Genomic DNA, 17813 nt, shown 5'->3' on the forward strand with positions numbered 1-17813 from the left:
TGAAAAGCCAGGTGTGGTGTTGTATACTTAAGATCCTAATTCTGAGTAGGTGGAGACAGAAGAAGCAGACAGTGAGCTCCAGGTCTCTCTGAGAAAGCCAGTCACAGACAAACAAACAAGATACATAGCTCTCAAGGGATGATATAGGGGGTTGGCCTCCGACCTCCATGAATGCACACACACACACACACACACACACACACACACACACACACGGCAGGGGTGAAAAGAGGCTTGAGAAGTATAGTATGGACAGCCAGTAGCCAGTGTTGTACAGATGGACTCAGCTCATCCAGAAACAGGTTTCTTTTCTCCTGGAGGTTTATCAGAGAGCAAACAACCTCATTATTAATTTGATGTATATTTTTCATGTTACTTGAGGGTTTCCTAATGACTAGATTTTGCTAAAATATAAATCTACCTAAGCCATGGAATGCGGAAGAACACTATTCTTGCTTTTGCACAAGAGATTTTACTTGACAATTCACTTGATCCATTTGGTTTAAGTGTTCCCATAGCCAAACCACCCACCCACAGGCTTTTCTTCTCTTTTCTAAATCTCCTTCCTCCCAAGCCTGGCTTGGGTTGAACAATGACTCTCTTCCCTTAGCAATATACAGTTTCTTAGACTTGTGCTTTTGCATAGTTGGGTGTCCTCCATGCAGTCTCTCCTTTAAAAGGGGCTAGCGCTCGGACATACCCCCAAAGGGTGGGTCTTACCAGCTGCCATGCCACTGCAAAGTGAGGTGGGGCTCCAGGGGAGGTGGCTTGGGCCACGACAAGCAGCAGAAAGCAGCCACAGGAAGAGGGGCATCACTCCATCCTCCACTCCATCCTCCGGTCTTTCTGCTTGGTTCCCTTCATCACACCCGGGAATGAATGTGTCTCCTGGTGCTGTAACTCCAAATTGCGCTCTCTCTCTCTCTCTCTCTCTCTCTCTCTCTCTCTCTCTCTCTCTTTCTTAGTATAATAAATTGCATTGATCAATTTCTTATTCCTCAGCAGCTAAATAGATGGAAAGGATGGATTTTTGTCCTTCTCACCCCTCTGACCCCGCCCCCATCTCCTTTCCCTGCACTGAAGCCCATCCGCTTCCCAACAAACTCCCCTACTGTCACATCTTTGCTGTGTGTGACCCACTGAGTTTCAATATGCTTGTCTAATGAGTGTTATTCTTGGGGGCATGACAACTGATCAGTGGTCACGCCAATGAAGAAAGTGATGCTCCCTTTCCCAGCCACCACTAAGTCCATCTGTAACCTATACACACCCTTTGCCCTTCCATGTTCCACAACGAAATATTGTTGGGGCCCAATCTTATACATGTGGCACACAGTTACCGTTAGTTCATGAGCTACACCCTCTTGGTCTTTAGTCTCTTCTACTGCATGCTAGGCACACATGCTAGGCCAACCTCCTTATTTCATTACCATTTCTATCACAGTCCAACTCAAGCAAAGAACTCCATCCTGTTGATGGAGAGGTCCTAGGGTCAGTCAGGATTCAATTATGAAGTTGTAAGAGGTGTGTGTGTGTGTGTGTGTGTGTGTGTGTGTGATGTGTGTCACTTGGAGTGAATTACCAGGACTTATGGACTGTTAGATGGAGGGTTACTTGTTGGTTCATGGCTAGCTTAGACCTGAAATAATCACACAGAAACTGTATTAATTAAATCACTGCTTGGTCCATTAGCTCTAGCTTCTTATTGGCTAACTCTTATATCTTAATTTAATCCATCTCTATTAATCTGTGCATCACCACGAGATCGTGGCCTACCAGCAAAATTTCAGCACGTCTTATATCTGGCGGCAGCTCCATGACTTCTCTCTTTGACTCCGCCTTCTTTCTCCCAGCATTCAGTTTAATTTCCCCAGCCTAGCTCTGTTCTCCTATGGCTCTGCTATAGGCCCAAAGCAGTTCCTCTATTAACCAATAAAAGCAACACACAGACAGAAGGACCTCCCACACCAATGAACCCTTAGAATTGCACTGTTAGTTATATAGTTACATTGCCTCAGTTCCAACTCTGGTGTGTGTGTGGCGGGGTGTGGAAAATGGTTAGAGACAAACAAAGCTTTTGGAGCAAGGCGTTGAAGAGAGAGAATAAAGATGGAGGCTTGAAGGTACAGCAGAGCCAGAAAGAAGGCATTTCATGACCAGAGCACTACCTAGCTGGCAGAGTTAAGGTGAGGAGGGGAAGGGGACAGATGGGGAGGGAAGAGGAGGGGAGGGGAAAGAAAGGGGAGGAAAGGGGAAGAGAGGAAAAGAAGAGGAGAGAAAGGGAGGGGAGGGGAAAGAAGAGGAGGGGAGAGGATGGAGAGAAGGCATGTAGAGTGTATGTGTCTTTAAGGGGAAGCAGGAAGCAGGGGTCTCTGGGAACTAGAGCCTGTGGAATATTTGTTGAGAGATGACTGAGGCTATAGGGGACTGGGGCCCTGGTAGAGCTAACAGGTCCTTGGCACCCTTCTCAAGAAAGTATCCTCCCAGTAGTTACTCTTCTTGGAGATGGAGGTTGGGTAGAGCCCAGGGCCAGGTCTGGAAACATCACCAGAAATAAAGCCTGGTGGGAGAGCCATGCACAGAGCAGTGGTGTCCGCGGTGCACAGGTTACACTGGAAACACGATTCCATTGAAGCTGTGTTGTGATTCCATCCCTAGAAAACTGAGTCAGACCAGCAAGAGTAACATTTGCACAAAAAAGCAGCTTGCAGCTCCTATTCTGAGGGAATCATTTAAGAACGGAGAGCTCTCTTCAGAAACATGGAGCAGGATGCTACAGGCTGGGTAGCTAGGGAAACATCTGTCCTATGAGCTCAGGGCTCAGGACCATCACGGCTGAGCAAAGATGAACACAGGTGTCCCTGCATGGAGCCCAGAAGCGGCTCCACAAGGATGGAGAGAGAGTACAGCCAATAGGAGTGAGGATGGGAGATGGGGAAGAAGCCAAAAGTGTGAGTAGAGGAACATTCTAGAACTCATTATCTCAGAGCCAGCACCATATCTGCTTCGAAAGCTCTTAGCCTATGATGAGCACTGGAACATTCCAAGGTCAGCCACAGCCTCGCTCCTGTCCTGACCTGGCTTTACATGTTGGAATCAGAGGAGTCCTCAGAGTCCTTACAGGATTCCCACAGTTATCCTCAGTGGGCTGGTTTTCCTTCCTCACATGTGGGAATCACCTCACTCCTGTGTTATAGGATGGCAGCCATTCTACCCCAACCAGTGCTGCCTTCTCCTAGAAGTGTCTGATGGCCTCTGTTAGAGCACACTACAACCTGACTCTTTGGATCTATTACCAAGGCTCTTGAAATCTATTCCCACCTTCCAGGAAGCATTGTGCTAACTTCTGCTCTCCTCCAGCTCCCATCATCCCTCTGGTCATCTACCAAAGGTTGGCACAGCCTTATCATGAAAGGTGAATGCTCAAGTCTGGACACCAGGCAGCATCGTGGGATAGCAACTCCCAATGCCAACAGACAGGGACATGGGAGCCCATGTGCCAGGCAACAAAGGAGTTGGGGTTCTTGTCATCTCCCCCAGTATTCAGATCTTCCCAGGGCTCTTGGTTTAAGACTCCCTTTAGAACAGTCTTTATGGATGTGATGCATTAGGGGGCAGCCACAGTGAATCGGGGTATGAGTTAAAGCAACAACCAGTGTTGTTTCTGAAGAGGAGACCCACAGAGGTTCTTGGGGAAGACACATCATAAAGAAAGAGACATGGCCTGGAACCACGCAGGCAGCTAAAATCCAAACAAGGGGCGTCAAGGGCTGTCTGGATCCCCAGATCCTGGAAGGAGCAAGGGTATTGTTTCCTACTGGTGGGGAGTGGTAGCCTGGAGCGTTCTCACCCAAGAGCGGCGAGAGAATGAATTTCTGTTATTTTCAAGCACCCTGCTTGTGTGATCTGTTATAGCAGTCCTTGGAGCCCTGACCGCCCAGTTTTTCCTGCCTCGTCAGGAAGCCCCACCCAGAGGGCCACACTGTCCCTGGAGCCAGTCCCAATGCTACTGCCGTGATTTAAAGGCTCAGGAAGCCTCAGCCATGAGGCTCCATGCCCAGGTGAGTGTATTTCTTGGGCCCGCCCTCGCCATTACGACTTTCTGACTCCCATCTGTTCCTTTGAACTTCAATCAATGGCTGAACCCAGAATGTTGTTTTGACTGCTGGTGTCTAAACTCCCCACTGTGTGGTTTTGGGGTCAGACAATCAGGCTTAAGTCTCTGAATCATCACCCAAAGATTCAATTAGCTCTGGCTTCATCTACCTTGTGGCCGGGCCTTTGGGGACTGAGGGGGAACAGGAGCATTTGGGCAACTGCTGAGGAAAGCCAGGCGTGCCAGGGGCGCAAGGCATTGACACAGGCAGGGAGCAGGCAGATAAGGGTGTCCGGACGACAGGGAAGCGTGAAGTCACTAGAGCTCAGGGCTTGGCGCAGGACAGCTGCCATTCCTGACACAATAATTCAGGGAGAGAGAGAGTGAAGGGGCTTTGTTAAGTGACTGAGGGGAGACAGAGGGGAGTCAAGGGAAGGTGAGACATATGTCAGCAACACGGACCTTTCACCAAGACAGGAGACTGAATCCCAGGCGTAAGTCTGCTGGGGATATAAATGGTTGGGGAGCTTCCTTTGAAGTCTGACATCATTAAGAAAAATTCACATAAAACCAAAAACGGGAGAAGAGAGTGAGAGGGGGAGGAAAGGAGGGAGGGAGGGGTAGGAGAGACTGATTTTATCCCAACAAAGAATAAACTGAGAGCTTCTTATGATTTTCAGCAATTCCGTCTAAACAGGAATTCAGTCAAATCCATTGCAAAGAAAAAGTAGAGTCAAACAAACACACAAACCAACCAACCACACAGTTTCTTGGAGGACCTGGATGCTGCTGCTTTGTGGGTGGGGTTGGTCCATGGGGCAGAGTCCCAAGTCACAACACAAGAGTCAGGCAGAGAAACAGCTTCCATTCTAAGTACAGAGGCGGCCCTGAAATTGTAGACCTGGGTTTAGTTTCTGATTTCTGCTGGCCCCTTCTGCTCTGGAAGGAGTTTTCCAATGTGCTCCGGAAACTACCTGAGTTCTCTAGGCATGCGCACTAAAGCACAGACTCTTGCAAATGAGCCTAGTTCAGGCTGGGCTCGGATGCCCTTGAATTCCAGCAACTCCTACTGGTCCAGGCCTGTTCTGCTCAGTGCTGTAAGGTCACCCGCTGCTTTCAGAGTGTTCCTGCACCTGGGGGCTCCCCTTCCTTCCCGTCGGCCAAGCTCCTCCTGGCCCCCAGTCTCGCCGAGGTACACCAAAGGTGGAGAGCTGCAGCTGGTGAGGTCTACGGAGCCTTTCCTATGTCCCCATTCTCTGTAGAAAGAGCTGAACAATGGAGATTCAACATCCTGCGTTTAGCTTTCAGAGAGACTCTTCTCACACCCGCCACACTGTCCCATGCCTTTGACACTTTGGATGTGACAGTCTCTTGAGAATCGAGTTCAGTGTGCCAAGGCATGGCGCATTCTCATCTAGTAGCTGTCCATAAGCAACTTCAGGACACTGGGTGAGAAGCTAGAACATGTGATTTTCCTAGCTTGGGGACCCTTAGGGCCTCAAAGGGGATCATATCAATATAATGGATTCAGAAGGGAGGGAAGGCCCAGTATGGTGCATGATGTAGGATTCCCCTCTGTATGCTATGAATATATTTTATTACCATTGGTTAAGAAAGAAATTGTTTCGACGAATGGCTTGCAGAGTAAAGCCCGGTGGGAAATCTGAACAGAAATATAAAGAGAGAGTAAACGGAGTCAAGGAGACACCACGTAGCTGCCAAAAGAGAAAGATGCCTGGAACCTTTGCTGGTAGACCACAGGCTTGTGGTAATACACAGATTAATAGAAATGGGTTACTTTAAGATATAAGAGTTAGTTAGTAAGAAGCCTGAGCTAACAGGTCAAATAATATAATTAATAGTGTCTGTGTTATTTTTTGGGTCTGGGTGATCAGGAAACAAATGAGCAGCCTCTGCCAACAGGTGTACTCAGGGCTCTTGGAACAACCTTCACCATGCTACATCCTGTTTGAGGCACCCCCTTAGCTCATGCTAAGGTGTACAAGGCTGATAGTTTTGCTATTGCTGGTATAAGTGGAAACCCCAGCAGCCTGAAGCAAAAGCCAAGAATCCAGGTCACATCCCTGCAGCTGGAGGTGGTCAACTGGTGTCTTAGTTACTCCTTAAGAAAAAAAAAGGAGCCCCTTAGGTGACCTGGAGTCTGGTGTGGTTCTAGGCACTGGGGATAAGTCAGGAAGAAAGACTGATGGCAGCCCACATCCCATGTAGATAATAAACTAAAAGAGAAGGCCATGTGTCAGTCAACAGCTAGCTTACCATTTTAGAGAGTAACAGGGCAGTAAAATCATTTTTTTTCCAAAAAAAAAAAAGATGAGAAAATCAAACAAGACAAATGGGTAGAGCTAACATGTTGACCACGTGATGGTCACATGCTCAGCCACATGCCCTCTTGGCAGTCTTGCAGTACCTGGCTGGTTCACACTCAGCCAGTTTCCAGAATGTCCAGCTGGGGTTACAAGGCAAGCCAGCTGTGGTCAGAGGGACCTTTGCAAGTTTGGTTTCTCCACCAGTCCAGCAATAAAAAGGATGACTCTGTAGGCAGCTGGCCCTGACATCGGTAGGAAGGAACACAGAGACGCCCTGATGCCCAGCCTTTAGGGGAGCTGGCAGCCAGGCCCAGCATTCCCCGAAAGGGTCATGCTTGTTTTTTCTCTGCCTGGAAGAGTGTATGGGGCCTGAGGGGAGTGTAGGGTTGGTGGGAGAGGCGTAAGTTGCTTCTGTACTGCTCCTAGAACTCCACTCTGTGTGTTTCTCAGGTGCTTCTTCCGGGAGGAGGTGAGGCTATTCTAGGGCTTGACAAGTCTCCGGGGGTCCCCGGCAAATGCAAGCTTTGTGTCTTAGTGGATTAAAACCATGCAAAGGGGCTTAGTGAGATGGTAGGGTGACATAAAACAAGGTCATATTAACGATGGATAGCAAAAACCATGGTTTTTTAAAAGAAATAATTTTGGGGTGATCGGGGAGTCTAAAGGCAAACAAAACTCCCCTAAGGGTGGGTTACCTGCCTTGCAGTGACTTCCCACTGAAGTTGCCTTCTCAGAGTTACCTGATCCAGGACAGGTGCCCAGAGGAGATGACCTTGTGTGCTGATCTTCAGGTGTGTGTGTCACAAACACACGGCTGGAGTAAAGGCCTAGGAGAAATTCCATGTTCTGATTTCTTCCTGGTCACCTCCTGGGAGTCTGTCCTCCTGACTATTCCTAAACAATAACTTCTCCTCCTGTCCTTTGGAGCCAGGCAAGTAGCTTTGGGGAAAGCCGTCGTCTCTGGAGTGGCTGCCACAGACTCCTCTCCATAACTTGTTGGCACACAAACAAGGAATCTCCCTCTGAAGGGAGGAGAAAATTGAGGTCATAACCCCAGGAGGGGAACTCACTTTGACAGTTGTGAGATTGTCTCAGGGTACCAGAACATTCCAGGAAGGGTGACGGTTTCTTTATGGAAGCAATTCAATGTTTAAAACTCAGAATAATTACCAAAGAAATGTTGTAAGTTTGCAAAAAGGCAAAACATCTACTCAGATTATCAGCTCCCTGATTGAAACAATAGCTTTTCCCCCTACTAATGAAAACTTTAATGATGATGATTTTTTGCCGGGAGCTGAACCCTGCACCTTGTCCACGCTAGGTTCAGCCACTCTTCTCTATCCGCATCCTCCGGGTTTGTAATTTAAACTCCTGTGTAGATACAGACCTCAGCCTGATTAGCCAATAACTGCAAACCACCTCAGAAAATGGGAACGACTTCCCGCCTAAATACCAACTGGCCGCTTCTGCCCTCATTCACCGGGAGCCTTCAGCCAGTTTCTGGGACAGTGGTTGGCTTTTTGCCTGGGACTGTGACTTGTCTTGTCCTCCAGACTGGTGCATGACCAGGGTGCAGGAAGTGCAGGAGGGCATGGGTCAATGCTGGGCTGGTACCAGGTGGCCTTGGGGCTGGAAGGGAAGCTTGACCACCTGAAGTCCACAGCAGGCTCTGGGAGAATCATATAGGGCTGGGTGTGGAAAGGGCTGTGTCTGACTCCAGAGCCTGGCCGTGGACCACAACTTCCCAGGGACCCACACACACCATGCTCCACCCTTCCCGGCAAACTTTCAGTTCTTCCAGTTGTGACCACAAAGGGTGGAACCAAACGACCTGGGAACCAACTTCTTATTGGTTTTGGTAAATTCAAATGATAGTATGAGTAACACATTGGCATCGTCATATGAAGTCAGAACAGAGATGGGAGTATAGTTCTGCGGTAGAATGTGTGCCTGGGATGTATAAGGTCCTGGGTTCAGGTCTTAGCATCACTTAGACACAGACAGAGAGACAGACGGACAGACCAGACAGACAGACACACACACACACACAACCACACACACACCAATAGTAATCACAGCTCTCTTTGAGGGGGTGGCCCTGTCCTACGGAAAGATTGGCTACTAGCTACTTTCTTGGGTATAATTTAAAATTTAAATGCTGTAATTTTCTTGTAGTCTGCTATCATGGTGTTTATAGAATAGGGTATTGGGAGCTAATGGTTTTTTTTTCTCTCTACTTCATCCCTATGTCCCTTCTCTGTGTCACGAACATGTTGGGGTACAGCGACACACATTCCTGTGCCTGTCATTCTACCCCCTTAAGACACCCTTACATCCAGGCAGGGTTCTTTTTCAGACGTTCAGACCCAGGGAAGTGGGTGAGAGAATCATGTATGTAAAGTCGTGCAATGCTGGACCGGGGGGAGGGGTGGCCCTGTTGATGTGGTCTGCCCTTGTCACTGGTCTGGAATTGACCCAGGCAGCGCCATCTTTAAGCTCCTCCAAGTGTTGGGCCCCACTGAAGCAGGTCTGAGCTCTGATCCGGTCCCTCTCCAGCGATGGGGCTCAGCAGGACTCTGAGGAGAGGAGTCCAGCAAGGTGACAGACAGGGAAGCCTAAGCTGGGATGCAGAAGAGGCCATGGGAAGAAAGGGAGGCTGTCGCAGGGAGATCTGGTGAGTGTCTCGATCCTGTCCTGGACATCCCTTCTGCGGTATCTGCCATGTCACATGTCTGGTCCTTGGTGACTCTTTTTCAAGCACTGTGGACATGTTTATGAAGTAGACCACAAACTTCTGGGGGCTGTGGGGAAGAGGAGGCCAGAATCTTTGGCCTAAAAGCAGAATTCCTGGAATGGTGCTGGCACTTCTCGAATAACAGCTAGCTCGGGGCGGGGTGGGGGGAGAATCTCAAACTCTCTTCTCCCTCTACCCTGCTCTGATGGACTCTGCCCTGCCACAAAGCATTCATTGACACAGTCTGTGGAAAAATGTCAGACTCACAAAAACCCTGGTACAGAAAGGGTTGCCGAAGAGGATGCAGGAACCCTGGCGTTTCTGGCTCAGCTCCCTCTCCTCAGGTCTATCAGTTTCTTTACACAGTGAAGCCCAGAGGTTAAGAATGAGACACAGGGCTGGAGGGAGAGCTCTGTCAGTGAAGCGCTCACTGCAGAAACATGAGGATTTAAGTTTGATCCCCAGAACCCATGTACAACAGCTTGGATTACAAATAAATACTTTGTAATCTCAGGCCTGGAGTGGGTACCAGGGGGTAGAGATAGGAGGGTACCTGAGTTTTGCCAGCCAGACTGATTGGGGAGCCCCAGACTCATTGGGAACCACAAACTAATAAGAGCTCTGGCTCAAAAGACATGGTGGACAGCAGCTGAGGAATTCCCCATCACACACATGTACCTGTACGCCCATAGAAACACGCACATGTGTGCACACATATATGAATGTAAAAATCGAAAAGACGTATGTGTACACACAAGCACGCACATAGCCTGCCCAATTAAGTGCACACAAACTCTCTCTTACATGCACACACAAGGTCTTAAGCAATAGGCTATAGATACCATCATAATATTTTTGCAAAATGCAGAAATATTACAACATTTCCCATGAGATTAACTTTTGAGACAAAAGAATACTTTCGAACTCAAGATTTCTTTTTTTTAAAAAAACAACCCTGAGCCAAAGTGAAGACATCTTCTTAGGAGAAGAAAATGACTAAGCTGCTGTTTTCATGATGAGAATCACGCTCTCATGGCTCTCCCGCCAATTTCTGTCCTTACAGGAGAGACTTCAGTAACACTCACTCACATCACGTTAAAAACGTGAACAAAATCTCACAAGGAAGAGTCAAATGGCTGACTAGAGATTACTGCTTGGGTATTGGCACCGAGATCATCCCCCTCAACCTGAGAGCACATATTTAAATTCAAACTGGGAGTCGGTACTTCACAATCTAAACAAAGTATTCTTCTTGCTACCACCAGAGAGGGCAGAGTGATGGCTTCCAGCATGTCTCTTCCTGCAGTGTAGCTGGCCTTGAGTTCTTAGAGACAGCTAACATCAAAGGAAGCAGATGAAATGGTGTGGGGACCACAGATAACTCGGGGATTGCTAAAATTAGAGGTGAGGTAGTCTGGGCTCGGCGAGGACCTTGCTGATCCTCTCACACAGAGGACAGACTCTTACTCTCTGCCCAGCCTCCAAAGAGAAAGGCTTTTACTCCACAGGCCTGGCTCTTGCAGAACTGCGCAGCTCCATGGCTGGAGGTCCTTCCTGCTATCTTAAATTCTCCACACCCATGTTCAAATCTCTTGTTTCTGGCCGTCGAGTCCTGTGTAATTCTGAAGGTGACACACCCAGCCCTCAGATGTTCTATGGTGGTTTTCACAGTCAGAGGTCGTCCCTCACATTGCTTTCCCTCTATCGGGATACTTTCTGGAGCCTGCTCTGCACTAGGGAAGCATCCAGGAGGGGGTTCTGTAACCTGGGGTGGGCTGGGGGAGGGGTCACCTGGGATGCTGGGTGTGTCTTAGTTCTCTCTTCTCTTTCTTCTTCTGCATAGGTTTCCCTGGCTACTGTATCTAACTGTCTGCCTCCCCCCCCCCAGGAGTCATGCTTTCGGGGTAGCTATCACATCCTGGGTGGGCTCAGCAGGAAAGTGTTGAACTTTTCCTATTAATATCTTGGCTGCCCTGATTTCCTCTTGAGAAGGCATTTAAGGACACAGGAAAGTTTGAGAAAAGGGATGAGAGTAGAAGGAAAAGTTTGACTCCAGTGGGGAACACAGAGATTGACCCCGTTTCCCCGAGAAAGCTCTTGTGACTTCCTCAGAAATGCCACATGTCCAGAGACCACCATGGGATATCCAGAGATAATAGTGACAGTTCCTGTGGTCCTGGTTTCCTCCTTTTCCTTGATACCCTCACCTTCTTCTTGGAAGATCTTTCTCAGACTTTGGGCACCAGAGGCCTCAAGTCTGGAGAGTGAGGAGAGAGCTACATCCACTCAACCAACTTCTGACCTAAACAAACCACAAACTGTGTCACCATGGCACATACACCCTAAGACACACCCGGCTGTCTCTGCTCCACCCCCGCAATACACCCTAAAAAAACACAGCCCTGAAGTGGCTGTTCCTGTCCCATCCCAGAACATAAACCCTAAAATAAAAATAAAAATAAATGCCCCAAAGCAGCTGTTTCTGTTTCACCCGAGCACATAGACAGCATGGCCCTGAAGGGGCTGCCCCAGAGTAGAACCCCTTGCCTTGAAGGCGACCCGAAGGCTCCTTTTCATGAAGGGGAGTGAGAGTAGACCAGATTCCAGGCAGGTGTTCCCCTGATAAGTGGGTGAGTTACAGTGGCTGTCAGCCTAGGGACCCTGGAACCCAGGCCCCAAGCTGCACAGCTGGGTAGAGCGGGCCTTTATCTGCTGCCAGCTGGACCCAGAGATGCGGCTCAGAGGCTGGAGTGCTCTGCCTGCTCCTGGCAGATGCTTCCCAAGCAACTCTGGTGGCTGGGGCTGGAGGCCTGGCCGGGAACAACACATTGTTAGCACATGTTGACAGTCTACTTCTCCACCAAGATCACACAATGCCTTCCATTTAGTGTGTCTTGCAAGGGTTCCGATCTGTTTTGTGGGCAACAAATCCGAGTTCCAGAGAGGTTGGAGGGCATCCACATCTGAGTGGGAAGGAGTTAGGGGTTGTCACAGGAGACCCCTGTTTCCTGTCATTCACTGCTCACCTCCTTGCCAGCCCCTTCCAGGATGGTCCCTGTCTAGCTGGCAGATCTCAAGTCTGGTAGGAGTTAAGAAGAACATGTGTGTTCTGAACTCTCTGAGAGTGGTATTCTCTCTCTCTCTCTCTCTCTCTCTCTCTCTCTCTCTCTCTCTCTCTCTCTCTCACACACACACACACACACACACACAGCATGTGGTGACAGATAAAAGGGAGGGGACGCTGTTTCAGTATTGGGTTTTGTGACCACACGTGGTTTTCTTCACCCCTGAGGAAACACATGAAATTGAAAATGAGGCCAAGGGCCGCCTGTCTCTCTTTCCTCCCTCTCACTGTGAGAGCTGGCCGGTCCTATTCTTCCTCCATTTAAAAATGTGACTCTTTCTGTCCCCTGAACTTTCTTAGTAACTGGCCGCTGGTACCATTCCACAGAAAGAGGAACCATGGCACTGAGGCTAAGTGGAAATTTCCAGATAGCTTTGGCTCTGAGCAAGGAGAGTTCCATCTTGCTGGGGGCAGAAGATGAGCTTGCAAGTCAGATGCTGCTTGAGGCTGCCTTGACAGAGACCCTTGGGCAGGTGATTCCAGCTGTCATTCAAATGAAAACTCTGGGTGAAGACTACCAACAGAAGAGCTAGGACATAGAAAACAGAATCCTCAGGACATTAACTACAGAGCCAAAGATGCCACCACTAAAGCTATGAAACACAACCAGGAAATCAAAGACACAAATGAACAGAGAGACGGAGCATGCCATTGAGTGACGGCACTCTATGCTGTTGAGACGACAATGCAAGCAGTCTAGAGACTGAATGTGCTTCCTCCTGAATCCCAATGGAATCCTCCCCATGTGTATTTGTGTGCAGGTGTGTGTGTGTGGAGGAGGTGGGAGGTAGGGACATACAACCTCAGATATTATGCCACTTCCCCCCCCCCCCTTGGACAGAGTCTCTCACTAGCAAATCTGGCTGCCCAGGAAGCCCCAGGGATCTCCCTGGATCCTCCCTTTCTGGGATTCCAAATGGGTGTCACCAAGGAACTAGAACCAGACTCATCCACGATGAGCAGGCAAACAGGGAGAGGGGCTGTGGATAGATAATAAAGTCCCTGGGCTTCTTCCTTATTCCCTGATCTGAGAGAAACGTCTACCAGGCTTTTTCTCCTGCCAGTAGGTCCCCCATTTTGGCTGACTTGTCTCGACTAGCCAGACAGTCTCAAGGCCGGTCCTGATCATGTTTACCTGAGGTTGTCAGCCTATCTGCTCCACTTCTTTGTCTAAGCTGACCAAAACCAAAATTAGGGAGAGGCCTGCCCTACGCCATCATAAACACGTTTACCCAAGACCATGGGCCGACCAGCTCCCTTTGCTTCTTTTAAGCCGATAAATCTAAGATTCTGGGAAGAGCACCCGTCACAGGTCACCAAAGCCACTTAAACCCCCAGCCCCCAGGACAAAATAGGTTTCTCTTCCAGAGAGTCCACTCTGGGCCTTGCTGTGTGAGAGTGTCCTCACTGTTAGTGCAGGGTGTCCCCTGTTGCCAGCTGTTCCTGTTCCTGCTTTTCACCCCTTTGAAACTAGTAGAGAAAACATCGTGATCAAGAGACTCCCTAGACCACGGGTTCTCAACCTGTGGGCCGTGACCCCTCTGAGGGTTGAAGGACCTTTTCACAGGGGTTGCCTACGATCATGGAAAACACAAATATCTAAATTGTGATTCGTAGCAGTACAGTTATAAAGTAGCAACAAAAATAATTTTATGATTGGGGTCACCACAATGTGAGGAACTGTATAAAAGGGTCTCAGCATTAGGAAGGTTGAGAACCACAGCCCTAGACTGTGACGCTGCAGTACCCAGTTTCTTTTTGTTTAATGTGGCTTCTAGCAATGGAACTCAGGCCCATATGCTTACAAGGCAAGCTCTTTACCAAGCAACCCTTCCGACACTGAGAAGAAAAAAAGAGCTTTCAAACCAAAACGCTAAGACCTTTCCTAAAGCGATAGCCGGTTTTTGTAGGAGTCACTCTTGGGGTCATCCAGCACCCTTTGTTCCAGTCACCTTCACACTCCCTGTCCTAGCTCTGGTGAAGATGCTCACTTCCTCAGTCACATGCCACAGCACCACCTCAGTGTGACCTGCCCTCCATCCCCCTGGCATGCCCCCAGTCACACAGTTCTGCCTCATTCTGTCCCGTTCCTCTGTCCCTGGTCCCCACTGCACTTTTAACTCATTTGGTTTTCTTTGATCTCTCCAGATAACTCTCATCACCGAGGATTGTCGTCTTTGGTCTTCCTTCACTGCTATATTTCCGGGACAAACAAATAATGAGCATGTAGACAATACTCAAGATAACTATGAGTCAAATGCACAAGAGTGTAAACCCTGCAGGAGGTAAACGGGTCTGCACTTTTACTTTTTACATTAAAGTAGGTGGCTACTAAGGAGATTTTGGCACAATTTATCATCCCGGGGAAACACAGTGGAGCAGGGACAGTGAGATATCACCACACACCCAGGCAGCATTGAGTTCTGCTTCCTCCCATTTGCGAGGCAAGTTTGTTCATCTGGGGCTGTCTTCAGACTCGAGCTTCTTCCAAGGCACTACACCTGGATCACAATGCACATGAAATCACTGCCCCGTCTGAGAAAGTCATCAAGGGATCTTAATCCATCGTAATCGCCAACGGCAAAGGAGCTCTGTGAGTGGAGATGCATTTATGACTGTGTGGGATGCCAGGACTTGGCTTCAGCTGGGTGAGAACGAGTCTCCATAGCAAGGAGCCGACAGCTGGCGAGAAAATCGTGACGCTGTCTGTGAGAGAGTGAGGAGGATGAGCTGTAACGGGAGACTCCCGAGGTGAGACACTTAGTACTTGTAGACGAGCTATGTCCAAACAAATGTTCAATCCCATGCTTAACTGACGACTTCCACTTTATAATGCCGGCGACGACAAGTGACCAAGGAGCAAAGCTGTCTGTGAAAGGATGACTCACCCGCCTCTTCTTGTCCTGAATTACATCACTGGCCCCCTGAAGCTGGGACGTCTCCCAGAGAACGTCACAAAGCCAGAGCCGCAGCTCATGGGGGTCAGCACCTCATGAGGGCGCCTCTTCATTATCGGGGCAGCTCTTACTGGAGGGAGAGGAGGCTGAACTGCCCCCCCCCCACACACACACACAAGATCAGCTGAAGCTGAACAGGCTGAGGTGTCCCACCCGAACATGTGGGCTGGCTGAATGTCAAGAGTCTTCAAAGCTCCCCAAATGGCTGGAAGACAGCATATGCTACCTGGAAAGATTCTGTCTCAAAACAACAAAAACAAACAAAAATAGACCAGCCAAACAAAAAGGACTGCCACTAGCAACGTAGGCTTTAGTCTTACAGCACATCTCAAAAGACCCTGAATGAAATCAGTTCCTATCGGTGAGAATTTTAAAGACCCAGCAAGGCCGAATCCCGAGTCTAGCGGCAGACAAAGCTCATGCCGAGCTCAGGCTCCCTAAGTCCACCGTCATCGCTTCATAGATGGCTAAGGGACTATTTTACTCTCCTGACTGAGTCAGTGATGATGTGAATGAGGCCCTCAACTTCCTCCCCCGACTTTTGCTTCATCCTGTGTAGCCTCTGTATCTTCAGATTTCCTTCTGTGATGGGACCATGCCTCTGCTGAGAGGAAGCATGGGCTATTCAGGTTCAGAACTGACACAGCTCACAGTTCAGCCTTCTGCTTGTGGTGTTTGGGGCAAGTGACTGTCCTGTGGGCATTCAGCCCACACTAGGCTTCCAAGTACCCTGGCTTTAAGTTCCTGCAACCTGGTGACTTTTCTCTGAGTCTTTCCAAGGTTAGGGGATTTCGAGTTTCAGTTTCAATTTCTGTGCTTCAGTGTTTCACAGTTAACTTAGCCCCATCATTACCCACCTGCCTCACAGACTTCCTAGCTTGCTGCCCTACTGAGTGGAAGATTGAAAAGCCATAGAGTTCTCAAAGAACCTATTCTTTGCTGGGGTTGGATTTTGTTCTTTTCGGACATGTTCCTCCTATTTAATAGAGTGGTGGAGGAACAGGGGGAGATGGAGACTGGGCTAAGTATGTAGACAGATGAATGAGCAGGGAGAGGGGTGGCTGGGTGAGTAGATGAACAGACAGATAGACAGACATGTAGGCTACATTTTACCCCCACATCCCATATGCTGCCCAAAGTCCTATAAACGTCAGTAGAACCCATTTTATATTCTATATAACCCATTTTATGTCCCAAGAAATAGTGTTTTTACCTCTAGAACACCATGTTTTACACACCAGACTGGAGTCAGATGCCTGTATACCCCCAAAACTCTACCCATGATTTCATTATTTTGAGACAGTCCCCATTAAATACTTTATAATGTATGTATTCTCCGTTCATCTACTTTCAAGCTTGGGAATTATCTGTTTTTCAAACATAATATATATTATTTTAAAAAGTCTCTCAAGTCCTATCCCTGTCCCCAACCCTTAATCACCATCTCCGTAAGACACATTCAATCTCTCTTAGCTCCTCTTTAGCGCTTGTGGGAATCCAGCCTCTGGTGGGAGAGCGTGCATGGCGTTTCCCATAGGCGTGGAGCTAGCCGGGCTCAGTGCCTTGCGCTGCTGTAAGTATTGAAGCCAGAGGAGGAGAAAGTGGGCCTGCAACTGCAGCTGGAAGCTCTCATCCCTTGCATACCTTTGAGACATCTTTTGGTTCTCACGTCACTGCCAGGGACCGTGGACACACATTGTTATGTTGTTTCCTACTGCGCTTTGCAGGTTTGCCACATGACCTTGACACGTTCACAGTTACTTTTCATCTGGAATGTGGCAGCCAGCCCCTGGCTACCCTGGCTTCCCTCAGCTGGAATGCCTGAGGTTGGCTTTTGCTGGATGACATCGTCCCATCTGGGAAGAATCACCAAAAGGCCTCACATCATCATTGGCAGGCGATCCCCTCTTAAGTCATCCTCTGGGGCGGGAAGACAGCAAGGCTCATCTGCTGTTACCACCAGGTCTTTCTGTGTCTCGGAGCCAAACTGCAGCTCAGTTGCCAGGTATTTTATGGCCTTTATATGAGCTGCCTTTGAGAGAAGGGATATGGCGGAAGGAGGTGGGGCACACACACATTAAATACCAAAGATGAAAAATAATCGAATGTTCCTGGTGCACGAAGAGAAAAATTACCTTTTGCTCCCACAAAAGCCCGAAGTGGCAAGTTTATCTAATGTCTTTTTCAGAAAATATGATGAGAAGGGCATCCTGTCTGGTGAGAATAAAAACACAATTCCCTCTTCATCTATCCAGCTTTCCCAAGCATCCTTCCTCGGGCAGGTGTGGAAGAAACCTTCACACGTGGTCCAGAGGTAAAGAACATGGAGGGTCTGAGACGTGACTCTAAAGGGTGACTTTAGGGCCGTCAGGTGAGCCCTCTGAGCCTATGAAGATGCCTATGACACCAGCATGTGAAGAGCTGGGCATAAGTACTGCATATGTGCTTGGTCCATTCGAGGTGATGCTATGCTTGGTCCATTCGAGGTGATGGTAAGATTTAGTCTATCCTTTTGTGGACCAGTAACTAAGCCCAGGGCAGAGGTTTCAACAAATCTTTTGACCCTGAGACCTAG

The 17813-nt window shown here is 48.7% G+C and overlaps 1 protein-coding gene across 3 annotated transcripts in view; it reads right to left on the reverse strand.

The window, feature by feature from the left end:
* The window catches only part of Runx1 (RUNX family transcription factor 1), a 220832-nt gene that overhangs the window by 171669 nt on the left and 31350 nt on the right, over positions 1-17813 (reverse strand). The window lies entirely within an intron of this gene.

Source organism: Microtus pennsylvanicus, chromosome 1 (assembly GCF_037038515.1).
Source record: "Microtus pennsylvanicus isolate mMicPen1 chromosome 1, mMicPen1.hap1, whole genome shotgun sequence".
NCBI lineage: Eukaryota > Metazoa > Chordata > Mammalia > Rodentia > Cricetidae > Microtus > Microtus pennsylvanicus.